Source organism: Rutidosis leptorrhynchoides, chromosome 1 (assembly GCF_046630445.1).
Source record: "Rutidosis leptorrhynchoides isolate AG116_Rl617_1_P2 chromosome 1, CSIRO_AGI_Rlap_v1, whole genome shotgun sequence".
NCBI classification, from domain to species: Eukaryota; Viridiplantae; Streptophyta; class Magnoliopsida; order Asterales; family Asteraceae; genus Rutidosis; species Rutidosis leptorrhynchoides.
In genome coordinates this window covers 179,761,247-179,769,570 of record NC_092333.1, presented here as the reverse complement: position 1 = coordinate 179,769,570, position 8,324 = coordinate 179,761,247, and positions in this window count along the sequence as shown.

Sequence of the window (8,324 nt, the reverse complement as noted above, 5' to 3'; positions counted from 1 at the left end):
TGGTCATAGCGCGACAAAGTGTGAGGTCTACGGATCAAAGTTTAACAGAACTAAAGGAACAAATAATGTCGGAACAAGTAATGCCGAAACGAATAGTGTCAGAGCAAGTAATACCAACGCTGTTTGTTATAAATGTGGAAAACAAGGCCACATTATTAGAAATTTCCCGAATTAGGGGAATACTAATGGGCAGGGCCATGGAAGAGTTTTCAATATTAATGTGGCAGAAGCACAGGAAGACCCGGAGCTTGTTACGGGTACGTTTCTTATTGATGATAAATCTGCTTATGTTTTATTTAATTCGGGTGCGGATAGAAGCTATATGAGTAGAGAATTTTGTGCTAAATTAAGTTGCCCATTGACGCCTTTGGATAATAAATTTTTACTCGAATTAGCGAATGGTAAATTAATTTCAGCAGATAATATATGTCGGGATAGAGAACTTAAACTGGGTGATGAAACGTTTAAGATTGATTTAATACCAGTCGAGTTAGGGAGTTTTGATGTAATAATTGGCATGGACTGGTTGAAAAAGGTGAGAGCAGAGGTCGTTTGTTACAAAAATGTGATTCGCATTATGCGTGAAAAAGGAAAACCTTTAATGGTGTACGGAGAAAAGAACAACGCGAAATTAAATCTTATTAGTAGTTTGAAGGCGCAAAAACTAATAAGAAAAGGTTGTTACGTCATTCTAGCACACATCGAGGAAGTTAAACCTGAAGAAAAGAACATCAGTGATGTTCCCGTCGCAAAAGAATTTCCCGATGTATTTCCGAAAGAATTACCGAGATTACCCCTACATCGATCCGTTGAATTTCAAATAGACCTTGTACCAGGAGCTGCACCAATAGGTCGTGCTCCATACAGACTCGCACCCAGCGAAATGAAGGAACTTCAGAGCCAATTACAAGAACTTTTAGAGCGTGGTTTCATTCGACCAAGCACATCACCATGGGGAGCTCCTGTTTTGTTTGTCAAGAAGAAGGATGGTACATTTAGGTTATGTATCGACTACCGAGAGTTGAACAAACTTACCATCAAGAAACGCTACCCACTACCGAGAATCGATAACTTATTTGATCAACTACAAGGCTAATCGGTTTATTCTAAGATTGATTTACGTTCTGGGTATCATCAAATGCAGGTGAAGGAGGATGATATTCCAACGACTGCTTTTAGGACGCGTTACGGTCATTACAATTTTATGGTTATACCGTTTGGGTTGACTAACGCACTAGCTGTGTTCATGGACCTCATGAACCGAGTGTGTGGACCATACCTTGACAAGTTTGTCATTGTTTTCATCGATGACATACTTATTTACTCAAAGAATGACCAAGAGCACGAAGAACATTTGAGAAAAGTGCTAGAGTTGTTAAGGAAAGTAAAACTGTATGCTAAGTTTTCAAAGTGTGCATTTTGGTTGGAAGAGGTTCAATTCCTCGGTCACATAGTGAACAAAGAAGGTATTCAGGTGGATCCAGCAAAGATTGAAACCGTTGAAAAATGGAAAACCCTGAAAACTCCGAAACACATACGACAGTTTTTAGGACTAGCTGGTTACTACAGAAGGTTCATCCAAGACTTTTCCAGAATAGCAAAACCCTTGACTGTATTAATGCATAAAGAGAAGAAATTTGAATGGAAGGATGAACAAGAGAAAGCATTTCAGTTATTGAAGAAAAAGTTAACTACGGCACCTATATTGTCATTACCTGAAGGGAATGATGATTTTGTGATATATTGTGACGCCTCAAAGCAAGGTCTCGGTTGTATATTAATGCAACGAACTAAAGTAATTGCTTATGCGTCTAGACAATTGAAGATTCACGAACAGAATTATACGACGCATGATTTGGAATTAGGTGCAGTTGTTTTTGCATTAAAGACTTGGAGGCACTACTTATATGGGGTCAAAATTATTATATATACTGACCATAAAAGTCTTCAACACATATTTAATCAGAAACAACTGAATATGAGGCAGCGTAGGTGGATTGAATTGTTGAATGGTTATGACTTTGAGATTCGTTACCACCCGGGGAAGGCAAATATGGTAGCCGACGCTTTGAGCAGAAAGGACAGAGAACCCATTCGAGTAAAAGCTATGAATATAACGATTCACACTAACCTTACTACTCAAATAAAGGAGGCGCAACAAGGAGTTTTAAAAGAGGAAAATTTAAAGGATGAAATACCCAAAGGATCGGAGAAGCATCTTAATATTCGGGAAGACGAAACCCGGTATAAGGCTGAAAGAATTTGGGTACCAAAATTTGGAGATATGAGAGAAATGGTACTTAGAGAAGCTCATAAAATCAGATACACAATACATCCTGGAACGGGAAAGATGTACAAGGATCTCAAGAAACATTTTTTGTGGCCAGGTATGAAAGCCGATGTTGCTAAATACGTAGGGGAATGTTTGACGTGTTCTAAGGTCAAAGCGGAGCATCAGAAACCATCAGGTCTACTTCAACAACCCGAAATCCCGGAATGGAAATGGGAAAACATTACCATGGATTTCATCACTAAGTTGCCAAGGACTGCAAGTGGTTTTGATACTATTTGGGTAATAGTTGATCGTCTCACCAAATCAGCACACTTCCTGCCAATAAGAGAAGATGACAAGATGGAGAAGTTAGCACGACTGTATTTGAAGGAAGTCGTCTCCAGATATGGAATACCAATCTCTATTATCTCTGATAGAGATGGCAGATTTATTTCAAGATTCTGGCAGACATTACAGCAAGCATTAGGAACTCGTCTAGACATGAGTACTGCCTATCATCCGCAAACTGATGGACAGAGTGAAAGGACGATACAAACGCTTGAAGACATGCTACGAGCATGTGTTATTGATTTCAGAAACAGTTGGGATCGACATCTACCGTTAGCAGAATTTTCCTACAACAATAGCTACCATTCAAGCATTGAGATGACGCCGTTTGAAGAACTTTATGGTAGAAAGTACAGGTCTCCGATTTGTTGGAGTGAAGTGGGGGATAGACAGATTACGGGTCCGGAGATAATACAAGAAACTACCAAGAAGATCATCCAAATTCAACAACGATTGAAAACCGCCCAAAGTCGACAAAAGAGCTACGCTGACATTAAAAGAAAAGATATAGAATTTGAAATTGGCGAGATGGTCATGCTTAAAGTTTCACCTTGGAAAGGTGTTGTTCGATTTGGTAAACGAGGGAAACTAAATCCAAGGTATATTGGACCATTCAAGATTATTGAACGTGTCGGACCAGTAGCTTACCGACTTGAGTTACCCCAACAACTCGCATCTGTACATAACACTTTTCACGTCTAAAATTTGAAGAAATATTTTGCTAAAGAAGATCTCACTATTCCGTTAGACGAAATTCAAATCAACGAAAAACTTCAATTCATTGAAGAACCCGTCTAAATAATGGATCGTGAGGTTAAAAGACTTAAGCAAAACAAGATACCAATTGTTAAGGTACGATGGAATGCTCGTAGAGGACCCGAGTTCACCTGGGAGCGTGAATATCAGATGAAGAAGAAATACCCACACCTATTTCCAGAAGATTCGTCAACACCTCCAACTGCTTAAAAGTTTCGGGACGAAATTTATTTAATGGGTAGGTACTGTAGTGACCCGAACTTTTCCATGTTTATATATATTAAATAAAATTGTTATTTACATGATCAAGTGTTTCCAACATGTTAAGCATTCAAACTTGTTAAGACTTGATTAATTGAAATAGGTTTCATATAGACAATTGACCACCCAAGTTGACCGGTGATTCACGAACGTTAAAACTTGTAAAAACTATATGATGACATATATATGATTATATATATAGTTAACATGATATTATGATAAGTAAGTATCTCATTAGGTATTTTAACAATGAGTTATATACATAAAATTGAGTTTATTGAATTAAGAAACTCGAAACGATATATATAACGATTATCGTTATAACGTCTTACTAAATACATATGAATCATATTAAGATATTGATACACTATGTTTAATCATGATAAATGATAAGCAAACATGTCATTAAGTGTATTAACAATGAACTACATATGTAAAAACAAGACTACTAACTTAATGATTTCGAAACGAGACATATATGTAACGATTATCGTTGTAACAACATTTAACTGTATATATATCATACTAAGATATATTAATATATCATAATATCATAATAATGTAATAATTTAACATCTCTTTAGATATAATAAATAATGGGTTAACAACATTTAACAAGATCGTTAACCTAAAGGTTTCAAAACAACATTTACATCTAACGACTAACGATGACTTAATGACTCAGTTAAAATGTATATACATGTAGTGTTTTATTATGTATTCATACTATTGAGTCCCCAAAATAATTAAGGATTTAATTATGACAAAACTGTAATTTATTTGCACTAAAGTGTTATGTGCAGTAAGCACAAGTTTGTTCATGTATAGACAGCAGATGTAGCTGTGTCGAGTGTTTAGTTTGCTGCTCAGTCTACCAGCACAAGGTAGACAGTGTCCTTCAATTAGCACAGGATGTGTACTCAGCAAATCAAGAACATGAAGTGGCTCAGCAATGAAGAACCAGCACAGCTGGAATGCAGCTCACTACACAAGACAGCTATGCTCCATTATAAGCATAGTCGTTTTCCCAAGTGGTCTACATCAATGGTACTATTCAACAGAAGTCAAAGACAAAGTTGAACAGAAAAGGACACGCGTCGGCGGCTGACAAGTGACCTTACAAGACCACGTGGGAATGCAGAAGGTTAACGCATGTGCAGACATGGGTTATACTTTGTCATCACCTAGGGAACACAACATTCTATTTGTTTAATCAAATAGTGGTGCCAAACCGAATTGGGGTGTTCTTGCAAATAGCTACCAAAGAGGAAAGAAGAGAGCATGCTCTCTGATATAGTTGTCTCCACAAGTACAGACATCCTATGTACCAGTGGACAATAGAACCATTACACGGTTAATAGGACTACTATAAATTGTTGTATCCACTATTGTTACAACTAGTGGTGTGGGTTTATTTTATAGAGTCAAAATGTGTAATAGCTGTTAGTTTACCTCTTAGCTATAATCTAGGTAATCTGTATCAACCAACTATCATTCCGCCAAGGATAGTTGTGATTCTTTGTGATTCAATCAATAAAGAATAACTGTTGAAAATTACACGTGACTCTATTTATTTGCATGCTTAAATACTAATCGAGTTTAACTGTTTAGTTAATTGAAAAGAAATTGTATTCACCCCCCCCCCCCTACAATACTCCTGTTGTTATCAAGGGACCAACAACTGGTATCAGAGCTTCAGTCTTGATAACTAATATCTTGGATCCGAATTCTCACATGGCTGCATATACTAATACAGCTTACCTTGAAAATAGCTCATCCAATAGACCACCCAAATTTGATGAAGATGAGTATGAAACTTGGAAAGCAAGATTCATGCTTCACCTTGAGTCTATTGACCCACTCATGCCTGGTATCGTCACAGATGGTCCATTTGTGCCTACTGAGACTATTGGTAGTGCATCAGCTACAGCTGACACTCCTGCTATTCCTGGCAGAGAGGTTATTCTCACTCCTTCTAGATGGGATGCTGAGGATAAATGTCGTGTTGGACTTGACCCTAAGATCAGAACCTTGTTAGCTATAACTTTGCCTAACCCACTGTTCAAACTGATTAAGGGAAAAGAAAATGCCAAGCTTATGTTGGACTATCTAGATGTTACCTATGAGGGTATGGGAGAAGTTAGGCAGAACAGAATGATCGCTTTAAAACGAGAATATGAAATGTTCTTTGCCTACAAAAATGAAACCCTTAAGCAAACCTTCATTAGGTTTAACTCCTTGATTGCTGACCTGATCACTCTGAATGTCACCTATACTGAGTTTGAACAAGTTAACAAATTCATAGATTCACTGCCCACTAAATGGAAATCTGTTACTGACCCCTTAAGAACCACTCAGACCCTAAAGAACTTTAACATGTCTTCTCTCTACAGTTCACTTTGGAACCATGAGAAGGCAGGGGCTAAATTTGAACTTAACTTGAAAGAAAACTTTAGGTCTGCCCCCACCACTTCAAAATCTTCTAAGACAGATGATACTGCTCTTATTGCTGCTGCTAAAAAGAAAGCTCAAAAGGCTTTACTGGTTCAAAAGTTGCTGGCAGAAGAAGAGTCAGCTGGGAGTGATGTGGATAGTGGTACTGAGTCTGAAGAAAGCAGTGATGATGAAAGTAATGCAGAAGGGTTTGCTGAAGGTATGGCTTTGCTGGCTAGGCAGTTCAAAAGGTTCAATCGTAATAGAACCAGCAAGTCATACAAAGGGAGTAAGAAACTGAGTGCTAGGTATAGCAGCAAGTCAGTCAAGGGTCCTAAATCTGAGTGTTATAATTGTGGAAAGGTTGGACATTTTGCTGCTGAATGCATGTCCAGGAAACCTTCAACTTCACATGCTAACTCTTTCTCAAAAGCTGACAAGTACAAAAACAAGTACAAAGCTATGAAAGCTCAGATGAAGGAAAGTGCTAAGACTGATAAGAAGGGTAAAAAGCCAGAAAAGGTTCTAGTTGCTGAGCATCATGATTGGGATGAAACCAGCTCGTCGTCTTCCTCTGATAGTGATACTGATGATGATTGTAGTGACCCGAACTTTTCCATGTTTATATATATTAATTGAGATTGATATTTACATGATTAAATGTTTCCAACATGTTAAGCAATCAAACTTGTTAAGACTTGATTAATTGAAATATGTTTCATATAGACAATTGACCACCCAAGTTGACCGGCGATTCACGAACGTTAAAACTTGTAAAAACGACATGACGATATATATATGGATATACATATGGTTAACATGAGATTATGATAAGTAAGTATCTCCATAAGTATATTAACAATGAGTTATATACATATAAACAAGACTACTAACTTAAGGATTTCGAAACGAGACATATATGTAACGATTATCGTTGTAACGACATTTAAATGTATATATATCATATTAAGATATATTAATATATCATAATATCATGATAATATAATAATTTATCATCTCATTAGATATAATAAACAATGGGTTAACAACATTAATTGAGATCGTTAACTTAAAGGTTTCAAAACAACACTTACATGTAACGACTAACGATGACTTAACGACTCAGTTAAAATGTATATACATGTAGTGTATTTAGATGTATTAAAATACTTTTGGAAGACTTCAAAACATATATCAAAACACTCATACTTAACGAAAATGGTTACAGTTACTTTCCCATTCTTTTCTTTCATCAAGAATTCTAGTCGTATTTTTACCCGTATTATACACAGCTTCAAAACGTACTTACTATGGGTATATACCAATAGGAACTAGCATGGGATTCCACTCTTGATTATGTCATGTATGACTAATCAATTTTAACTTCTACCATGAGCTAGTCAACTAACTAGAACTCCTTTTAACCCCACTCACCACTCACCAATTACCACTCATCATTCACTCCATTTCACTTTCAATTCTCTTTCTAATTCTCTCTCAACACACACACACTATTATGAACGTATTTTTCCAGTAGTTAATCATCATCTTCATCAAAAATCACTTTAAGAATCAAGCTATAATCATCATAGGAAGAACACTTCAAGAACACTTCAAAAATCCCTTCAAGTTTACTAATTTACTTCCAAGCTTTCTAATCCATTCCAAGTAATCACCTAAGATCAAGAAACCTTTGTTATATACAGTAGGTTATCTTTCTTATTCAAGGTAATATTCATATTCAAACTTTGATTCAATTTCTATAACTATAAACTATCTTAATTCGAGTAAAAATCTTACTTGAACTTGTTTTTGTGTCATGATCCTACTTCAAGAACTTTCAAGCCATCCAAGATCCTTTGAAGCTAGATCATTTCTTGTCACTTCCAGTAGGTTTACCTACTAAACTTGAGGTAGTAATAATTTTCATAACATCATTCGATTCATATATATAAAACTATCTTATTCGAAGGTTTAAACTCGTAATCACTAGAACATAGTTTAGTTAATTCTAAACTTGTTCGCAAACAAAAGTTAATCCTTCTAACTTGACTTTTAAAATTAACTAAACACATGTTCTATATCTATATTATATGCTAACTTAATGATTTAAAACCTGGAAACACGAAAAACACCATAAAACCGGATTTACGCCGTCGTAGTAACACCGCGGGCTGTTTTGGGTTAGTTAATTAAAAACTATGATAAACTTTGACTTAAAAGTTGTTATTCTGAGAAAATGATTTTTATTATG